The following is a 22,855-nucleotide window of genomic DNA, read 5'->3' as shown; positions in this document are numbered from 1 at the left end:
TAAATTTGTAACCATATCTGCGCTGGAATCGTCGTCAATATCGAGGAAGCATAGTGCCCAATTAAAGTTTCTGAAGAATTCATTGAGACCGTCCCAGTTGCCTTTCTCATATTGCCAAATGGTTCTAATAAGAGTTTTTTTCTTAAAGTGTTTTTTAACACATGGGAAAATTGCAGATACGATACAATGGTCTGATGTGCCTAGAGGCGGTAATGCACTGATCCCATTATTCATTAGGGTCAGAAGTAGGTAACAAGTGAAGGGTGTTGGCGGATTGATCTTAAACGTCAGGGATTTGAGTTGGCTCATCAGCAAGCCGAGTTAATTGATTTAACTCAGCAAAGACGTAACGAAAAAAGAATTTAAGTCAGAAACTGGTTGCACAGACTCAACTTACTTATGAAGATTATATCAAAACAAATATACATTTGTTCATCTTATTGTCGAAAGACTAAAGAAAAACTATATTAAACAGTTGTCCACCATAAACTTCTTACGAACAAAAAATGATAATATCTTTTATGCCACATTTATGACATCTGCTAAAATTTTGAGAAAATCTTGCAAAAAAATAAAAACTTAAATACTGGCAAAAATTGATTTTCTTCATCTTGTAGTTATATAAAAAAATTTTTTTACAAAACACCTTCAAAACAACAAAAACCGATAAGAAATATGTTTCGATTCGATTAATATGAAAATAGAGAAAGGCTTCAATTTTTTTTATATTGTTAACTATTTTTTTTGTTAAGCCTTTATACGAATTTAAGAGACGGTCACGGATGTAAAGTTATCAAAGTGCGTCGCATCCGATCTATTTTTTTATATAAAAATTTTTTGATTGTAAAAAGTATGCAAAACAGAAATTTTCAGTACGAATTATATTTTGAGCACCGAATATTGAGATGAAGTCTTGAGTTACAAAATCTTAAAATTCGATTTTTTTAGCAGTGAGAAAGTCCCCAAAACTTTTAGGTTTTTGACCTTATTTTTAAAAGTCGACCCTTCAAATATCTCTCAAATGCTAAATAATAGCAAACTAAAAAAAGCAACTTATAAGACTCTTTTTTAACCTTGTGAAAAAGCGACTACATCGGTTGTTCCCAGGGTTTTTTGGGTATTAATTTTACACTCTCGAAAGAAGTTGAAATAATATGAATTATTTTCAATAAAAAAATTATCCGAAAGAATTGTTTGTCCCAAAACTTTTGTTCCAACCATTTGATAGCATTTGATTCATCATTTGAAGCTACAATACTTTGTTTTTTAAATTTATTTGTACAATAATTTATAATTTTAGTTAAAATAAATTAAAATTAAAATAAACTAAAAAATATGCTCATATTTTTATTAAAACTAAAAACATACTTGTTTTTTTTATTTAAATTTAACAAACTCTTCCTCAATTTGTCAAACTCTTTCATTTTCGACATAAACGTGTTTTTTTTGAAAAAACAAGTTCTATTTTACTTTGACAAACATTTCTTGAGACAATTATTTTTTTTGTTTTTTTTTTTTTGATATATCGAGGTTTATATTTTTTGCAAAAATCATGATGATAAGATTTATGTTGTGCCACATGCCAAAAAATCTCCATCAACAGAAGAAGGTTTGGTGTATATCAAAATAAATTGAAAAATTATAATTTTTATCTCTTTCAAACAATTTCCATTTCTTGTTTTTGTTTTTTGTTTGTTTTTGAGACTTTAAAAAAGTTTTAAAACACTTAGTTGAAGGCCAAATGAAATCCTACACTTTTTATTTTCCCAAACTTTATCTCTCAGCATCTTATGTTTCATTTGAGAGGCTTCAACCCACCAAAATATCCGTTGACAAGATTCCATACATAATTTTATGTATTTTTCATAAAATTCCACCAAAATCCAAAACAAAAATGCATCTTAGCTATTTCCCAAGTCATCTCTACCCTATTAATTTTCACTCTTGAAGAAGAATATGAGAAAAAATACCTTCACATACCGTGTGTAACTAATTTTATTACCTTTTTCATCATCAAAATGATTAATGAACATCAAACTTTATATTTATCTTCTTTTTTTTTGTTTTATTTCAGGTAAGAGAGAGTGTCGACAAACGAGAAGAATCATTTGTGTAAACCTATCTTCACCAAACTGTAAGTTTTAGGAACCTACGTATATTGATTGTTTTTTTTTACTTTACAAAAGAATGAAAATAATTTCTTTGTTTTTTTTTTCTTTTGGAGTTTCCCTTGAAATAAATAAATGGATTTAGCTTGAAGATAACAATCAAAAATATAATAGGTACCACACAGTTATTTAATTTCTTTTTTTTCATCTGAAAGTTAAACAGATTTCGTTTTAGGTCTAAGGTAAAAAGTATCTGTATCTTTTTATCCGTATCTAAACTCTCTAACGTGTGATGGTTCAACACGGTTTTGTTGATTTGATCTTAATTGATTCTAATTTAAAGCAGTTCGTGCAACAAAATTGAATTTTAACCTTTTTGTTTGGTTGGGAAAATAAATAAATAAAAACAAAACGAATCAAAGAACCTTCAAATAATAGATCAAGATTTCTATCTTCCTATAAAAAAATGTATCTTTTTGTTGTTGCTCTATGTGATTTTGGACTTTAACCCTTGTATTTGAATATTTTGTCAGCGTTCATTTTTATTTGAGAGTCTGTAACAAAATATAGCAACATAAAAATGAGTGTATTAATTTACATAAGATATATGTACCTACGTAGATGGGTAGGTTTATTTTTTTGCATTTATTTTTTGGGGTAACTTTATCCTTTTACTCGACCCCAAAAAGATTGAATTGGGTAAAGTATCACTCACTCACTGTGACCAAATTTACTGTCGCAATGCGATGGAAAAGGTACAAAATCATGGCAAGCGACGGTGGTGGTGCTGGTGGCTGCAGCGGCGGTGGTAAGGCAGTTTTCTCCTCGTTGATGCCGCTCTGATGTCGCTCCAACGGTGATAAATGTAGTTGACGATGGACTCTGACCTGCTGTGCTTTAAGCTACTCCTTTAGCTCCTCTTCCTCTTTTAATATACAGAAGTTATCCCTGGTTTAGAATGTAAAAATATTGAATTTACAGTAGCGTGCCATTATGTCGGATTTGAGTAAATTTAATAAATAAGGAATTCGATAGCGATTACCTCAATAATTTATAAAACTCAAGGTATTAATATGTTTTTATATATGAAAATGTTAAGCATTTGGTGATACCTTCTAAAATATCTAAATGTTAAACTTTGCAGTGTGCAGTGGTTCAAGATGTGTCAAAAGTCAGTTGAAATTATGTCAAGTCTAAATCATTCAACCAATGAAATGAAAAACATACTACTTTTTAAACAATTATCATCTAATGTATTAATTTTAAGAGAAACAGCGGTCATTAACTTTTAGTTTGGTCTTTAGAGAAGTTTTTATCTTTTTACCACTCCTCTTTTAGGTCTTTTATGGGTGTTATTCCTCCTTAAAGCAGTGATTTTGAATCAATTTCTGACTGTAATTAAGTTAAGAACAAACAAAAAAAAGTTCTATAGATAAGCTGTCTAGAACCCATAATATTTTAATCATTAATCAATTTTAGTAAATTTTTCGAACATGCAACAATTGTGCACCCACTAACACACCCACTTTTTAAAACATATCATAAAACTCACAAAGTTTGAGCGAAAGAATGTTTATCAGGTTTTAGTGAAGTGTTCGAAAAAGTAATGAATGAAGACTTATGTAAACTTTTGTCGCTTACAAAACCCCTAAGAAGCATTTTTACTCTTAAAAATAATCAGAATAACATTTTTCCATTTTTGGTGGTTTTTTTGACAAATAGAAAAATATTTGTTCTCAAATTATTATTAGAGCATTTGTTTCAATTAACAATTGGGGCAAAAACGCCTCAAAAGCGGGTGTGTCAAAAAAATGTAAATGTTTTTTTGCGATTTGAACATAATAATTGTAAATTATTCTCTCAAAATCAACTCTTTTGGAAGTAAAAATACTTAAAAAAGGCTTTAGAAACTATATTTTATGTAAAAGCGCCCCTAAAAATGGGAGCGACAAATTAGTATTTCGGTTTTTTTTTCAATTAATTCCAAAATGAATTATTTAAAAACAAATTGAATGATACTTACATATGACAGCCAGAATGATGGAAAACATTTCCATGGTCCTTAGATCGAAAATGAGAGCTTTGACTGTTAATTTTATTGAAAGTTAGAGAAATAAAACTTTAACTTAAAAAAAAAGAGTTAAAACGATGAACCATCAGAGACACGGTAGACAGGGCTACAAAACAATTTACGTGTTCTACGTGACTTTAGTTAGTTGGCAGTTTATCTTGTCGTGTACCTTACCTACCTTTACTCTTCTTCTTCTTCTTGGATTCTTTAAAAGGAAGGAAACAAGAAGAAGAAACAAACAAGATGGCGAAAATGATGATGATGATGGTGAAGAAGAAGAAAATGGAATTTTTGACTTTTTCTTATTTCTTTTTCGTCAACCAAAAGCTGAGATATATTTCTTTGACAAAAAAAAGTAATCTTTTTCTTCTTTCCTACCTTAAGTTTGTTTATGTCAATTTCTTCATCAATTTACCCAAGTCTGACGCTTGACGGGAAGACAACACTGTTGGTAGCAAAAAAGTTAAAAAAAAAACATGTTAGAGAAGGCAGAAGGAAGCTTAAGGATATTATATTGAATGTGAATGACGAAGATCAACGAATTTACGTAACATAGTCTCATACCTTTAAAAAGGAATCTGTTTTGTTTGGGGATACTCGGATACTCAATTTTATTTGTGTATTTTTTTGATACAAAATTTATGTTGTTTTTTTTTGTTGTATATTCCATTGTTCGATTTCACATTTATCTTGTTTTAACAATTAAGGTCGAGAGTGGGTGAGTGCATAAATTTAAGTTTATATCAAGGAATAAAGTGAGCTGGGAAAGGTATGTAGACGATATGTTATGTTGCGAAACAGAGATTCATTCGAGTTGTGATTGAAGGGGAATGATTATTTATACCTTCATTGAGACGATTTTCGCAGAAATGTTCACCTTTTTTCTTCCTTATGCTTTCAAATGTAAACATAAGTAAATGAATTTTTGGAATTCGGAAGATAAATTTTCATTTTTCATCAATTTAGTATTCTTCCTGAACATGCACACCCACTTGGAAGTGATTATAAGGAAGGCGACTTTAAAGTATATTTATGTTTCAGCAATGAAACGATTAAGCTTTTCTGTCTGATATGTACCTTAAGTTTGTTGCATGTGATAAAACTGACGGAAGACAAAAAATACCATTGAGGAAAGGGGAATTATTTATTGGTTGTGATTTAGGGAAGGAAGTGTGTGATGTCAGGTTGGATGATTAAGATACTTATGTATGCATGTAGGTTGGAGGCTTATGGTCTGAATTTTACGTTTCCAAAGATTAAGTTTATGTAAAGAAGCGTTTAGTTAAAGCTAAACTCCCTCATTTTGTATTTGATACATTCAAGTGTACAATGATAGCATACTTGTAAATTTAGTAGATGACACCTGATAAAGGATTTTTTCATGGAAGTGAAACAATTTTATTGAAAGAGTGTTTTTTAGCAATTGTCAAAGTTAGAACGATAGAATGACTAGTTACAATAAAGCAGAAAAAGTGGAATTTTTTAAGAAAAATCCGAAAAGCTATTGTCGAAAAAAGCATAGAGTTTACAAAAACAGACTAAGAACAATCTTAGCTTAAGCAGTTATTGAAATCAGTTAAATTAGCAGTACGTTTTTTTTTAATATATTGTACGCGATTATACACAGTGCGAGTAATTAGATAGGAGGGATAGGATTCGAAGGAGATACCGATGGACATTGGCTTTAAATGCCTGCATTTTGTGGGAAAATTTGAGTCTGGTAAAGCATTCCACATTCGTGTAGTGCGACTAAAAAAGAATCTCTGTACTTTACAGTATGACCGAAATTGGGCTCAAGGATAAACTGATGGGCATTCCTAATCCTGAAAGTAAGAGTATTACGGTTGAATTGGCTCCCTGAAATTACGCCATAGGAAATTACGCCAAAAAAATAAAATGGAAAAAACGCCAAAAATTCTCCATACAATTTTTTGGCTTTTTTTCCTAGGAAAAAGAACCCAAATAGTTTGGTGTTAATTCCGAATTTTTTGGCTATTTTTTCCGAAAATTTCTTGGCGTTTTTTCCTTTTAGAATAATGAAAAAAGGCCAAACAATTTTTGTTTGGAAAAAACGCCAAAAATTTGCTTTTGGACTTTTTTTCCAACCAAAAAAAGGAAAAAACGACCAAAAATAAACTTTTTAGTTTTTTTTTCAAATCTTAAAGCAAAAAACGCCACAAATCAGAAAATTAACCGTTCGTTCTTCCAAATCAAAAACAAAAAAGTACATGTTTGTCGAATGTATTCATATGGTATACAAAATTATATAAAGGCAAATAACAGTATTTTACATGTTTTTCACGAATTTTGAAGAGCATATTTTGTTAAATTTTTTAACGTGATCAGTAGTGATTGATAGTTTGTTGTTTCCATACCGTTAGTAAAAGAGCATTTTGATGAAGCGATGGACAAAATGGAAAGTTTTGATTATGAAATTATAAGTGGTAAACAAAAAAATAGCAAACTTTTGTACGTAACAGAACAAAAATAAATACACAAAAAAAAAATGTGTGTATAAAAAAGATGTTCTTTACATTTGTTATATTAACAATTGTGGTGCTAAAATGAAAGTAAAAAGTGATGGATTGTGTGTAAAAGCAAAGAACTTCATTGACTAATGTCCGTGTTGTCGGGAAAATGTGGCAGATGTCCTTCAGGTTTACGTTTAATACCTATACAAAAATTGACAAATTGAAATAAACAAAGTTATAAGAAAATGTGTTCTACAAAACAAATGCACAAATACCTATGATATAATCAACGGCGGGGGAGGCAGCGCGTACGCCGTTCGCCGTTGCAGCGCGACGCGCGCGGCGCCGCGCCACGCGGGTTGCACCGCGCCGCTCCATGTTACGTCGTACGTTCAGATTCTTTTATAGACTTTTTGGGCTTTAATTCCAAATTAATTTTGGAAATTAAGCCAGAGAAGGCTCTGTTCATTCTTTAAAGGCTTAATTTCCAATACTAATTTGAAAATTACACCAAAAAGTTCTTATTTTTTTGGCGTTTTTTCCATTTTAGTATTTTGGCTCTTTTTCCAAAAGTTTGGCGTAATTTCCACACTTTTTGGCGTATTTTCCTTTTTGTTTTTGGGCGCTTTTTCCTATTTTTTTACGCCAAAATTGTTTGGGCTTTTTTTCCAAAACAGTTTTTGGCGTAATTTCCTATGGCGTAATTTCAGGGAGCCATCTTGGCTCCCTGAAATTACGCCATAGGAAATTACGCCAAAAAAATAAAATGGAAAAAACGCCAAAAATTCTCCATACAATTTTTTGGCTTTTTTTCCTAGGAAAAAGAACCCAAAGAGTTTGGTGTTAATTCCGGATTTTTTGGCTATTTTTTCCGAAAATTTCTTGGCGTTTTTTCCTTTTAGAATCATGAAAAAAGGCCAAACAATTTTTGTTTGGAAAAAACGCCAAAAATTTGCTTTTGGACTTTTTTTCCAAACAAAAAAGGAACAAACGACCAAAAATAAACTTTTTAGTTTTTTTCCAAATCTTAAAGCAAAAAACGCCACAAAACAAACTTTTTGGCTTTTTTTCCTAATCAAATAAGGATAAAAAGCCAGAAAATTAACCGTTTATTCTTCCAAATCAAAAACAAAAAAGTACATGTTTGTCGAATGTATTCATATGGTATACAAAATTATATAAAGGCAAATAACAGTATTTTACATGTTTTTCACGAATTTTGAAGAGCATATTTTGTTAAATTTTTTAACGTGATCAGTAGTGATTGATAGTTTGTTGTTTCCATACCGTTAGTAAAAGAGCATTTTGATGAAGCGATGGACAAAATGGAAAGTTTTGATTATGAAATTATAAGTGGTAAACAAAAAAATAGCAAACTTTTGTACGTAACAGAACAAAAATAAATACACAAAAAAAAAATGTGTGTATAAAAAAGATGTTCTTTACATTTGTTATATTAACAATTGTGGTGCTAAAATGAAAGTAAAAAGTGATGGATTGTGTGTAAAAGCAAAGAACTTCATTGACTAATGTCCGTGTTGTCGGGAGGGAAAATGTGGCAGATGTCCTTCAGGTTTACATTTAATACCTATACAAAAATTGACAAATTGAAATAAACAAAATTATAAGAAAATGTGTTCTACAAAACAAATGCACAAGTACCTATGATATAATCAACGGTGGGGGAGGCAGCGCGTACGCGTCGCGTTCGCCGTTGCGGCGCGACGCGCGCGGTGCCGCGCCACGCGGGTTGCACCGCGCCGCTCCATGTTACGTCGTACGTTCAGATTCTTTCATAGACTTTTTGGGCTTTAATTCCAAATTAATTTTGGAAATTAAGCCAGAAAAAGCTCTGTCCATTCTTTAAAGGCTTAATTTTCAATACTAATTTGGAAACTACACCAAAAAGTTCTTATTATTTTGGCGTTTTTTCCATTTTAGTATTTTGGCTCTTTTTCCAAAAGTTTGGCGTAATTTCCACACTTTTTGGCGTATTTTCCTTTTTGTTTTTGGGCGCTTTTTCCTATTTTTTTACGCCAAAATTATTTGGGCTTTTTTTCCAAAACAGTTTTTGGCGTAATTTCCTATGGCGTAATTTCAGGGAGCCGTTGAATTGTTTGAGGGGAGGAATGCTACTGGCTATTTTATTAGAGCATTGCTCATGGAAGTAGCAATAAAATAATGAGAGACATGAAACCTTACGACGTTGCTCGAGAGATGTAAAAATTTCAGTTAGACAACGGTCACCTATCATTTTTAGAGCTTTTTGGCGATGTAAAATATGTGATCACTCCACAACAAGTGGTTTATAATGAACATACCTAGGGTTGATAGTTGTTCAGTCTCCTCGATGCAAATACCACTCATGAATAGTGGCATTGGGGGAGGGTTACGCTTTTGCGACAGTAGATAGCATTGTGTTTTCGAAGCATTAAATTCTACACGGTTTTTGATTCCCCATCAGAATTTAATGAGCTTATCCTACGCTGCGGTTGGTAGGCCACATCCGAAGAACAAGTATGGATAAAAAGCTGAGGATACTGTCATCCGCGAAACAATTTAGTGGGTTAGAAGTTTCAGACGAAAGATCATTTATAAAAATGAGGAAGACGGTCGGAGACAAAACAGAGCCCTGGGGCACACCAGAGTTTATTTTGTGAATATCAGAATTGAACCCATCAAATACTACTTGAATTGAACGGTCCAAAAGGTAATTTCTAACCCAACGAAGAAGGGATTCATCAATACCAAATGCACGCATTTTCGATAAGAGATACTATCCGGGCCAGCGGATTTGTGAATGTCAAGGTTTTTATGAACTCTAGTTACTGAACTAGTGCGAAAGAAGATTCATCCCATAGAATCGTTAACCCTTTCAGGTACAAGCGGAGTCACGCCACTCACTGGCAGCATCAAATTAACAGCTAACTGTGCTGCAAGCAAATAGGCTTTATCAATCGAGCTTACATAGAAAGTGTCATTGGAAACAAGCGTTGGAACCGACGAAGACGTAGTGTTACGCACATTTTTTACAAATGACCAGAAATTTTTACTACCATTGGGACATTGTTTTATTTTTTGCCTTAATTTCTGATCATGCAAAAATTTTGTACGTCGAATGTACATTACAGGTCTTTCTAATTTGTTTGAACATATTCCTGTTTTCCTGAGTCGGGTTGGCTTTATAACAACGGAAACTTACATCTCTGAACCTAATAACCTCTTTACAGCTCAAACCATGAGTTCTCTTTTGGGTTTGATAGATTTTATCCTATCGGGATAAGATTTCTCATTCAATGAAGAATTAAATTTGTAACCAAATCTGCCCTGGAATCGACGTCACTATCGAGGAAGCATAGTGACCAGTTAAAGTTCCTGAAGAATTCATTGAGTCCTTCCCAGTTGGCTTTCTTATATTGCCAAACGGTTCTCGTAATGGTTTTAACTTTAACTGGCGTTTTTTGGCCTGAGAAATTTGCAGATATGACACAATGGTCTGATGTTCTCAGAGGTGATAATACACTGACAGTATATTTATTAGGATCAGAAGTAAGAAACAAGTCTAGAGTGTTAGCGGATTGACCTGTAACGTCAGGAATCCGAGTTGGCTCGTTAACTAACTGAGTCAGGTGGTTTAACTCAGCAAAAATCTCGACATACCATTCCTTCGGATGTCGTCTGACAACAAATCTTATTTTAAAAGTCTTAAGACTTCCAAAAAAGGACATTAAAGTAACATTTGTAGCAGAGCTAATAGTTTAAGGGGGCTAAAAGGGGGTGAAGTGAATGAACTCCATCAAAAATTTAAAAACGATGTCTTTGGTATTTTAAAGAACTTCCACAAAAATGTAATAACAATTGTAAATTAAGATGTTTTGTGTTAAGAATTCCAAACGTCCAACCAATTTATGGTAGAGACCGAATGACCTTAAATGCACCGTTTTGATGGACACTTATGCGTTTAAGGCAGTAATTTCAAAGATGTAACCTGATTCGTTTGTTTTTAAAAGATAATTAGAGCTTTTGTTTCATTTCAATTAAAAAAATATATATTTTTTGGGAAAAAAACTCTCCCAAAAGTGAGTATTTCAAAAAAATATATGTATGCTCATTTTGATCTTAACATAATTATAGTAAATAATTCTACCAAAATCAACCCTTTTAGAAGTAAAAACCCTTATAGAAGGTTTAAGAAACTGTATTTTTGGGTAAAAAATGCCCCCAGATATGGGCGTGGCAAATTATTATTCCGTATTTTTATTCAGTTAACTCTAAAATGAATTATTTAAAAATTATCTAAAGCACATAAACTTTAAACAGTCAGCATCAAGGTAAAAACTAAAACTCAATTCTCTTCAAATTTTCATGATCATTTTATTAAAAATGAAAGTTTTGACTGTTGATTTTATTGAAAGTTAAAAAAATAAAACTTATTTTTTTTAAATTCTTTAAAATCATTGGGGAAGGTATTTTAGTGAAAGGTACTTATGTAAACTGTTGGTTCTCAGAAGTAGAAGGTATTTATGATTGCAAGGCACTTAAAGGAGAGGCTCCTATCCGAGTTTTATTGTAGTAGTATTTTTATAAAGACTTAAATTTATGCAAACAAAATTACAATTAACTTTTTTTTTATTCTAAATCTACGAACAATATTTTGCAAAAGATGAAATACATAAGTTTAAAGACAAACTCTTCTTGTCTTTCATAATTAATATTTTACAAATTTTGATTTTTATATTTTTTCGTTTTCAACAAATTTTAGTCGAAATAATTAGCTTTTAAATTTGCATTTACCAAAAAAACAGTTTATTGAATTTTACTAAAAAATTTACAAAATTGTAATAACTGTGTTTTCAATAAGATCTAAACAGTTTAATGTAAATGTCTTCCTTTTTTATCCGCAAATTTGTGGTTTTTTTTTAGGTTTTTATTTTTTTGTAAATGAATTGTCATTTTTTTTTTGATTAAAAAAAAAAAGTTAATAATATTTAACATATGATTTTTTTTAATAAAAATGTAACCAGGTATCAAAAATGTCATTCTTTGTTGCGTACAATTATTCTAGAGATAATATCATAACTTTTCAAAAAATATTTGGTGCGAAAAATAACGAAAAGTTGTTTAGTATTTAAAAAATTAACCATCAATAACCATAAAACATAAAAATGTATCAACCAAATCGTCTGTATGTCAATTTTTAGCACAAATGTTTCAAAATTAAGTTTTCGTAATAATGCTCGAACCTTTTTTTTAAGTCAACGAACGTATTGCCAAGGTCTAGATCTTTCCTTTCTCACCAAAATTCTTAGCGATTTAGTAATATTTAAGAATTCATCTGCACTAGAATTCGTTAAGGAGATATTTATAGAAGTTTTTAAGAAGTACAAATCAAGCTCCCAATAAAATTTAGCTTTGTCTAACTTTTTAACATGTAAGAATATTTTGGTATCTAATTTTCTTCCAATAATTCGAATGATTTGCTTTTCTTATAATGGTTTAAGTCATAATTTAAGAATTACTTATATTTAAAATTATTTATATTATTACTCAATAAGTAAAATATTGATCTAGACAAATGACATTGAAAAAGTAAATAGCTGGTTCAAAATATTACCCAATTTCAGTAGCAATTGGTCATCAACCATCAGAAATTGTAATCAATCACATGTGTCAATTTTGTTTGAGGGTATAATAGGCTTTGTTGTTTCAATAGCTACATGTCTTTAAAGATTTTTGTCCAACTTTATCCAAAGAATTTTTAAACTATAATCCTTCACTTTGTTTAATATGGAAGCAGAAGTTGATTGATTTTTTAAAAAACCATGTCCAAGACTGATTGAAAGTTACCTATCTAAAAAAATTATGCCAAATTTGAATGCTGAGTCTTATTTTAAAGTTATTCTTAAAAAATTGGTCAATTTCTTGAAGAAGGCCTACAAAGCACTCTTTGAACAGAATGTGGTAGTCCCACGTAGTAACTATTAAACTTTAAGGGTACTTCACAATATCCCACAAATAAAATGTTGAAATCCCGAAGTTTTGTCTCTTAAAATGTTTTATTGCCAAGCCAACGGTTTAAAAGTCAATAGTCGACTTATACCATACTTATTTATGAATATCTCTTAAGTATAACTTAAATCCAAATCAAAATTATACACTTTTAAGTTTAAATCATCATCACGTCAAAAACCCCCGCAAATAGATTTCAAAATCCTAAAATACTGCATAACCATCTTTGAATTAAAAACTTTTCCTTCTACCAAAATCAAAGTAAAAAAATGTCTCTACTTCTTGGTTTATTTTTGTTTTTGCTTTATTTTCTATACAATGAAGTCGCAGACACAAATAAGGTTATACAACATCCGCAGACGCCATATTTATAAATATATTTCGCTGTCAAGTTCATGTCAAAATGACACACAAGGTGATCCACACAATTTGATCGCTGAACGCAGACAAAATCGCGGGCGGATTTAATTTGGAGTGAACTCGTTGTTGATGGTGTTGTTGTTGCTTTTGTTGTCAACATTGATGAAGGTGGTATAGAATAGCATGTAAATAAAAGTCTGTTATTTTAGAGACCAAACCTACGCCTGAGGCTTTAAAACATGAAAGAAAAACTTATAGAAATTATGAGGAAAGAAGGTTATTGAACGTCACTTGAACTTAAGTTATGTTTTTTTTTATAATTTTTGTTAGTTGTAATAATAAACGTTTATCTGTATTATAAATGTACATAAACGAACTTCACAATCTCCTCATTCATCAACATAATAATACAAAATTAAAATGACTTATCGATAAATTTATCTTTCAGGTATTTGCTGAAAAGGGTTACCACTTGTTTTTTTCTCTATATAGACAGAGATGAGATTTATTTGCTTTTAAAAATCCACTCAAGTGAATTTTTTAAACTTGTATTGAATAGCTTAGTTACAAAACTTACCTAAATGAAACCAAAAGTATAACACTCAAAGTTTTATAAGCCTGTTTTAATTTACCAAAGTCTATCATGTTGTGAGACCATCAAAACTAGTTTTGCAAAATTTTGAAAAAATGAAAAATCGTTTCAAAACATTCGTATAGTGAAAATATGAAAAATTCTAAAATATTAGCACCACAGATTTAAATTTCGTCTTTTAAGAAATCACATTTGGACTCCTCTTTTTATAATAAACACATACTGAAGGGGATATTACTACCCTTATTATGCAGAGGCACAGTGTGAGCACTAGGAAGAGGAGAGGGGTTGGTTTTAAACTTCTGAATATTGCAAAGACTAGGAAAGACAGAGTGTGGTAAGGCATTCCACATTCGTGTAGTACGGCTAAAGAACGAATCTCTGTATTTGACACTACGGCCGGTGAATTCGATTGAACACATTTGGACCCGTTTAAAACAAGCGGGGAAATGTCATAGTATTTCTGTTACATAAGTCTTTTTTCAGATTAACAAACTGTTGTTAAGTGGAAAAAATCATTTAATGGTAGCCCGGATAAATTAAAACCAATTTCACTAAAGCTTACCTAAAAAATAATTTAATAACTAATCTTTTGTTGTTATCTGTCTCTGTGATCTAATCAGACATTCAAATAATGTTCATGGTAAAGATGAAAAATAAAAAAGATAGGAAAGTGTTAAGCATACTTTTTGTGTTTTTATTCAATTTTGTATTCATTTAAGTTTTGCAAGTTAAACATAAAATATAACGCCAGATTTGGTATACTTATTAGAAAAGCGGATTTTTCTCTTCAGATACATTCTCTTAATTTGGTTCTACTGTAACTTGTGTGTATATTTTTCCAAAAATAGTTGTACCCTTTTTCACCTTTTTCAGTGTCGAAAACATTATTGAATAATCTTCAAAATATGTTTTTTCAGCAAAACTAGTTTATATAGGCTTACGAGTTTAAAGTCTATTACTAAACTAGTTTCGAAGAATTTCAATATTATGGCCGTAAATAATTTTTTTAAAAATAACCCAATGAGAATGCACGAGTTTTAATATATTTTTTTTGTAAATTTACTATTGTTAACTTTATGAAACAAAAAATAAATAAATAAATACCCCAACATCAAACCATTGATTTGGTGAAGGTTATAAGCAATGAACTTATCAATTAAGCGTTTAATGGGGGTATTCCTTTAAGCCAGTTTCGACTTATTGAAATGCTTTGAAAGTGATGTGTTTTAGATAAGACGGTATTTCCCAAATTTAGTTTTGATGTAATTATATCAATTCAAGCACATTTCAACATCATTTCCTCTTTGTTTTCAAAAAATAGAAGCTACAGAAAACTATCAGTACGAATAATACCTGGCCACAGCTAACCACAGTGCACAGTTAAAAAGGTAAGTAAAATGTACATTAAATTTCGTCCTCTTAAAGCAAAAAACAAGAAAACCTGGCCCAATAACACAAAAAAAGTGGTCAAATTATCCATTGGCAACACTACTACACTGATATTGTTAGTTTAGTTCTTAAAGATTTGATACAAACAATGAACGCTATGGGCTTTGCGCAGAAGGTACCAATGATTTAGATTAAAACACATCAAAACTCATTTAAAACGAAAGACTAAATATCATAGTATTTAGTCCCCCTAAGTTGGTTCTTTATTAAAAAAAAACTTGATTTTCAATTACATATGCATAACCTAAAGCTTTTTTCACCTAAACAAGCTTAGCTTTAGCAGCGGCTTTTAAAGAAGTTGAACAGAGTGCTTTATGTAAGCATTTTATACATTGGGCTTAGCTGTGATTATATTTCGCGTGTATATATACTGAATATATTTGTATCGAAAGATTTGCTGAAGAAAACTATGATTCTGAATATTATTTTTATCGCACAAGTTAACCTATGGGAAACAATATTTTTCAAAAATACCCCAAAATAACTCCTATTAAAACACAAAAAAACCTGACCCATTTATTTAGTCCATAAATAAAATACGAATAGATTGGCAATACAACCTGCTCTCTTATATCATTGTTCTATCCTATCGGTAGAGGGTACCAAGACTAATCAAAACCCGCTTATTAAATACAAACAAATATCGTAGCTCTTATTATTTTACCTAAGCGGGTCTTCACTTAAACAAGCCCCTTTTTAAATGAATAATTGAGGGTTTCTTACTTAAGCTAGTTTCGATTGAGGAATGTGTCTTTAGTAAAATGCAAAAAAAGTTTTAGATAAACGAGAGGAGATAATAGAAAGAAACTGAATAAAACAACAACAATTACTTGTGTGTGCTTAGAAAAATGCTAATCGGTTCAGTATAGTTCGATAGAACGAAAAAACCTGTAATTGGCTTACAACTTTCATATGGGTGCGGTGGCGTAGTGCGTAGTGCACTAGCTCCTCACACGCTAGATCGCTTGTTCAAGCCCAGCTCGGGCAAAAGTTCTTCAAAAATTAAATTGAACAAAAAGCGATTAAGCACCACCATTCTATATTTTGAAAAAAATATCTGCTCCAGAAAACAATGAGTTTGAATGTTATTTTGTACCCTAGTTTACCCTTTGGAAAGCAAAGTTTAAATACACCATAAGCCGATCTATTGAAGCCCTTCCAGTTAAAGCTAATAGTAAAAAAACCTGGCCTATGCATTTAACACTTCAATAAAATAAAAAAAAACACTGTGGCAACTCTTCTCCCGCTGCGATAAAACTCTGCCGGTAGAAAAAAGAGGTCAACGTATCGATTGGCTGCACAACCTACTCTCGTAAAGTTAGGCACTCCGAACGTACTCCTCGCCGCCCTCGTCGAAAACCATAAACTATAAACTTACTTTATTTTTATGCAAAATTAGTTTCTAAAACTTTCATGTAAATTTAAAATCGAAAGCACAGCACAATTGCAGTGCTGCAAAGCAACATTTGCATGTGGAATGCAATTTGAAGTGCATCGTGTAAATTATTTAATTGGATTCTTTTTCATTCCACGAACCATATACGAGTTGAGTACACTCCATGGAACGTATAAATGGGGAGGCGGTGACAAGTCTGTTATATTCGCATGGTGTCGTTGTTGATCCCCTGGCCACAGCGGCAGTGGTGGCGGTGGTGGTAGCTCGGCGGCCGCCAAGCCAGGCCATCAATGGCAATGAGGGTGAATTAGAATAATACACGCGTGGATTTGCATTAGCTAGCTGCATCAGCAACTATCGCTCTCACTTTATATCGCACATGAATTAGCAATACCGACCGCTTGCATTTGAAGCACCATCAAGCGACCTGAGCTGGCCAAGGCAAGGCAATACTAGGGAAGGCAATTCACCCACCGCCACCACAATGCGCTTTGGCTGCGGCTGGAGCTGCACTCAGCAGCGAGTATTGTTACCCCAAAGAATGCAGAATGAAAATTGCCTTTCTCAGTGCCTGCTGCCACTGCCGCTGCTGCATGTTACTGGATGATTACAATTTTGCTCATCTCGTGCCATTACCTCGGATTTTAACTTCAACTCGAGTTACGGTGACGGTGACGACGTAAGCGACGGGCACGACGGAATCGTGCGTGCGTCTGTCGTCGGTCTTTGGTCGTTGGTCGTCATCGGTAGTCAGAGTCGGAGTCGGTACGGTAGTCGTTTGTAATGTCGAAGAGTCAAAGCCAGAGCAAAACCCATTTTTATTGCTTTGTGGCGATGGAATATTGAAAGTTTAATTGCTATGCCCATTAATTGTTTTTAATTGCTTGATGTTGTTGTTGGCGTTCTGTGTTCGTGGTGTTCAGCGTTCGTGTTTTTGAGCTTTTATATAGTGTTGTTGGGTTGTTTTACGACCTTATTATTATTATTATGATTTGCACTCTCTTGAATTGGCTCTTGAGTGAATTGTATACATGATGGCTATGATGGCTATAATGTAGGTATATTTTGCGTGCATAATAAGCTGTTATATTAAAATTGCAGAAATGCAAGATCGCGAGTTGTACGAAATTGCTTTTTGAAGTGATGACAGGTGACAGACTATGAGCAGTAATGAGAATGGCCATATTAATGAATGTCTATGTCTGGACTGCAACCAATTAACTTGAAGGTAATATTTTCCATTTCTTAAAGATTTATTGTTCAAGTTGTTAAAAAGAGGATATAAAAACAGATCATCATCATCATTTTCTAATGTGAAAAATCGTTAATGGGCATTAAATCCCTTTTTTTTATATTAATCTAAGATAAGTTTATAAGTTTTTGTTCTTGAGAATTTAAACACAAAGTTAAACTCGCTTCTAAAGCAAAAACTCTTCTTTATCGAAAAACATTTTCGTATGAAACAAACTGTATTAAAAAGTTTTCTATGAATTTGTATTAATTGCCAAACATGAAATTATATAAAATTGTTTAAAAAATTTACTTTCTAAAGTTGAAACTCGTTCTTAAAATCAAAACACATTTTCTAGATATAATTTTTCGTTCAAGGAGACGATTTTAATATTTTTCAAATTTACAGAAAAGCCTTAGTCTAATTACCAGAAATAAAAGAATAACTTTTTTGGCTCCCGGAAATTACGCCAGAAGAAATTATGCCCGATTTTTTTTTGAAAAAAACGCCAGAAAATTATTCATACAAAATTCTGGCTTTTTTTCCTAGGAAAAAATCCCAAATTTTTCTGACAAAATTTCGGAATTTCAGGCATTCTTTCCTAAAAATTTTCTGGCGTTTTTTCCATTTACAGAAATGGAAAAAAGGCAAAAAAAAATATTTGGAAAAAAAGCCAGAAATAAAATTTCTGGCATTTTTTCTTTTTCATGTTTAGGAAAAAACGCCAGAAAACTGTATTTTGTATAAATTGTTTAATAAATAAACAGTCTTACTACACATTCTTTGTCTCTATCATCTATTGTAAGAATTATTGTTTAGTTTCTTTCGCGAATTCATCATTGACACTTGACGTTGTGAAAAAAACATACAACGTTGTGTTGTTGCCGTGAAGACATATGAAAATATGCTCGGAGTGCAACTTAAAGTTGCAAGCTCAAGAAGTTGCAGATTCAAACGAAAATTACAAATGTCCATGCTACTTTACATTTAGTAAAAATATTTTGTTCTTTTCTATTTTTTTAAAATAAATTGTTACAAATAAAAAAAATATTGAAAACTTTAGTAATTTTTTGCGTGGCAGCCACGCGCTCCGTAACCACGCCGACGGCCCGCGCCGCGTCCTCAACGCCGTGGCCGCGCCGCACCCGCGACCGCCCCCCCCCCCGGGTGCATGTCAGGGGCTGTTTTTTCATGTTGTGATAAAATGTCTACAATATTGACCAAGTAGCGACTTTTAAAATGCAAACCATTTTCTGGCTTCTTTCCACATTGATATTAAGAAATTAGGCCAGAATATATCAATTGGTTTTTTGGCCTAATTTACATTTTGGTTTCTGTTTTTTTTTTCCATTTCTGTCTGGCACAATTTCCAATGTTTCTGGCTTATTTTCCACAAAAAATTCTGCTTCTTTTTCCAATTAAAAGCAGAAAACATTTTCTGGCGTTTTTTCCAAAAAAAATTCTGGCGTAATTTCCGGGAGCTAACTTTTTTTTATAATGAACGGGCGCTCAAGGGGTTATTAATACTCTTAACATGTTTAAAGTTTAAACACAGTGCGGGCTTTAGGAAAATAAGGAAGGATTAAAAAGGAGATACCGATGCAGATTGGTCTTAAAGTTTTCAATATCAAAATAGCAGGGAAAAACAAAGCTTGGTACAGCATTCCACAATCGCGATGTTCAGTTAGAAAAAAAAGAATCTTTACAGTATAGAGCCCAAAGTTCAACTGATGTGCATTCCTAGATGTACGAGTATTACTGCAAAACTCGTTTTAGGGAGGAATGCAACTGGCTAACTCGACAAAACATTGTTGTCAAAAATACTTAAACCTGCCCAAATATGCAAGTTATATTCAAGTTTTAGACGAATGAAGGCTTTTGTAAGTTACAGGCAGATCAGAAGGGGTACAAAAACACCGTCGGAGAAATCCCAAGCACCTAGCAGCATTTTTGACAATTTCGAATATGTGACGAATATATTATAAGAGGTGATCTGTGATACACGTACCAAGTACTGAAATTTGATTAGTTTCCTGGATGCAAGTTATCTTTAACGACAGGATTTACAACTCATTTTCAAAAATGAAAACTATTTTTTGGTAACTGGAACTCGTTTTTTTTTAACACCATTCGTATCAATTTTATTTTCTTGAGAATTTTATTCATGATATTTTATACGAAAAATCAAACTTGGTTTTTAGAGTTAAGACTGTTTCATCAAGTTTTTATAATTTGAATAAAATTGCTTGAAAACGTTTTTCAAATGAAAATATCGTTTTTAACACTTAAAATTCTGTTTTTTTCAGATAACGTGTATTCTTTTTTCTAAATTTGTATTTATTAACAAATTCGACGCTTTAATAAATAGTTTTTAATAAAATGAAATAATATAAAATCCATAAAATAATTTTTTAACTGTGTGTAAATCTTGATGTGCAGTTGTCAAAACTCAATAAAATATCAAATAATCATGATTTAAAATGTCAGGGAAACTATTAAAATCTTCTTCGAAACCTGATGTGAACACCAAGAAGAATTTCGTCTCTTTTCTAAAGAAAAAACTCGTCTTTCGTTTTGTAAAAATGTTGGCTTATGGAATCCAGGGAAAGTATACTAAATACTATTTGCAGCAGTTTTTCAACTTTAATGGAAAACAAATATGAAACTGTACAAAATATTTTGAAAACGTTTTCAAGATCAAAATTTTTATAAAATTTCATAAAAAATTTAAAACTTCCTTTCAAAAGTAAACACTCATTCTTGTTGAAATTTTATTTTTGTAATTTAACAAAAAAAAACATTAAGTTTGATAAACAAATTTGATTTCGTTTTTAAATGCAAAAACTCGTTTTTCACATCAAAATTAATTTTTGGGTAAAATTTAATCTATTGTGAGAGATACGATTTTTATATTATATTTCATTGAACTTATTTGTTTAATTCTAAATTAAAAACTCGTTTTTGATTACAAGAATTTTTGTTTTTTATTTTTTTTTTGGAAAACAGAGATATCTTATCAAATTTGCAACCTTTCTCTAATTATAAATATTCTAATTTACACAGCAAACTAAAAACGCGTTATCCAAAGAAGAAACTCGTTTATTTTTCTTAAAAATTTTACCTTTCGAGAAAAATGATTAATTGAAAATAATTTTTAAAAGTTTGTCACCTTCGATGGTGAGAGGACAAAATTCGCTTAATATGTTTATAATTGTTTTTGAACATCAAAACTTGTTTTTTTTTGTTATTTCGACATTTTGATGATTGTTTCAAAGTCTTAATTTACTAAACAAAGTTTAAAAAGATAAAATTTGTTTGAAAAGATAAAATTTGTATTAAGAAATAGTTTCCAATAAAAGACAAAGTTTTTACATTAAACTTAATTTGTTTGTTTATGATGGCATTTAGATTTTTATAAAAAATAACAAGTTTACACAAGTCGTTTTTATTATTTATCTATAACATTTCTTACATAAATAAAAAAATTGTTTTTTAAAGTAAAAATTCTTGTTATCTATTTTTTGTATGTAGATATGATATGTTTTAATTTATTTAATATGAAACTGCATTGAAATTATTAACATTTGTTATTCAAAAAAGCACATTTCCCAAAATTTCAACTGTTTTCTACCTTAAATGTATAAAAATGTTTATATTGTTTTTTTTTTTTTTTTTTTTTTTTAACTAGTTTCTTGATTAAAATATTCATTTTTCTGAAAAAATTCAGTTAAAATACAAAAATATAATACGGAATTTTTTAAAAAGTTTTCCATTCACAACTTCCCTTTTTAGAAAAAGTTTGTATTGGTTTTTTTTTAGGCTTTTAACAATTCAATAAATAAACTTTGTGACTTAAAAAAAATAATAAAAAATCGTTTTACCAACTTATATACAATTTTGTTTATTTAAAAATCAATCTTTTGAAATCAATTTTTCTAATAAATGCTACTATTTTTTCGTGAATCTACAAAATGCCTTTAAAATAATATTCCTTCATCATTATCATCTGTATTCAAAAAGACTTCAAGTACAAAAATATTACGAGGGTGTTATTTATACAAATTATATGATGAATGGAGAAAGTTGAAAGTGCAATGATTCTCATCATGGGAATTATTGTTTTCTTTTTTTCAAAAAATAATGCAGTTTTTTGCATGCATATGATTATGGTGGGAAAAAATTTGCATTATTTTATTTCCTTTTTTAATATGAAAATAATTGTGGAATGAAAATAATAATTATTATTACATGTTTAAAAATAAATGAAGCGATTTTATAATTGTAATGAATGGAAAATTTTATATGAGTGATAGCTCGGTTACACATAATGTTTCCACAATTTTGAGGCTTTGAGTTGAAATATAAAAGCAATTGATGTGAACAAAACATAACTTAAAAAATGTTTACATTTTTCGAAATAACCCCTGTTAAACTTTAAACTTTTAAAATGTTGTTAAAGGCTCAGAACTTAAAACCTTTCAAGTGCTGACACAGGGTCAAATAAATGTTTAACTTCAACTATGTTTGGAGAGGTTTCGGAGTCCATATATCTATCTTTCAAGTTTCAAAGCTAAATATGACCCATTTTCATGATAAGTTTATTATTCTAAGAATCATAGCTTCAATGACACAGAGTATGACCAAATAATAAAAAAGCAAAAAGTAACCCCACTTTTTCAACAAAATACTCGCAGCGTCTAAGTTCCACTTCAAGGGTTTTTATTTATGAATTTCTATAAACAGAAACACGCTGTTATTTTTTGTTGCTGTAGCTATCTTTTTTCCAACAAGTTTCTGTCTAGGTTTTCTTTTTTATCCGAAGTTTGCCTTCACCTATTTTGTCTATTGAATTCGAATTGAATGGCATCCCTTCAGCTTATTCACCTGGTATCCGTATCTGTATCTATGTTCGTAGCTATATGCATTTTTCAGAATACGAATATCTAAGCTATTTCTATAGAGCTCAATGTCCGTCGACGCTCGTCCATTGATCGCTATGCTACGTTGCATCGGTTGAATGAATTGACCGACGACTATGACGATGACGATGTTGATGTCGATGGTGACGACGATAACTTTGACGTTGACGTTGTCAAAGACTTTTGTCATAGTCTTTTTAACTTTTCATTCGCGTTTATATGGTATTTTTATACTTTGCTGCGTTC

At 31.1% G+C, this 22,855-nt stretch overlaps 1 protein-coding gene across 2 annotated transcripts in view; it reads left to right on the top strand.

Moving 5' to 3' along the window:
• Positions 1 to 22,855, top strand: part of LOC129944508 (uncharacterized) — a 216,851-nt gene that overhangs the window by 87,751 nt on the left and 106,245 nt on the right. The window contains exon 1 of one of the 2 annotated variants that reach the window (XM_056053980.1): positions 17,032 to 17,687. The exons of the other annotated variant lie outside the window; for it this stretch is intronic. The gene's annotated coding sequence lies outside the window, so the exon portion shown is untranslated. Of the gene's footprint in view, positions 1 to 17,031; positions 17,688 to 22,855 lie in introns of those variants that run through there. 2 annotated transcript variants of the gene reach the window in all.

The sequence above is a fragment of the Eupeodes corollae genome, chromosome 2, assembly GCF_945859685.1.
Source record: "Eupeodes corollae chromosome 2, idEupCoro1.1, whole genome shotgun sequence".
Taxonomy (NCBI): Eukaryota; Metazoa; Arthropoda; class Insecta; order Diptera; family Syrphidae; genus Eupeodes; species Eupeodes corollae.
The sequence above is the reverse complement of the archived record's forward strand: the minus strand, read 5'-3'. Positions and strand labels throughout refer to the sequence as shown.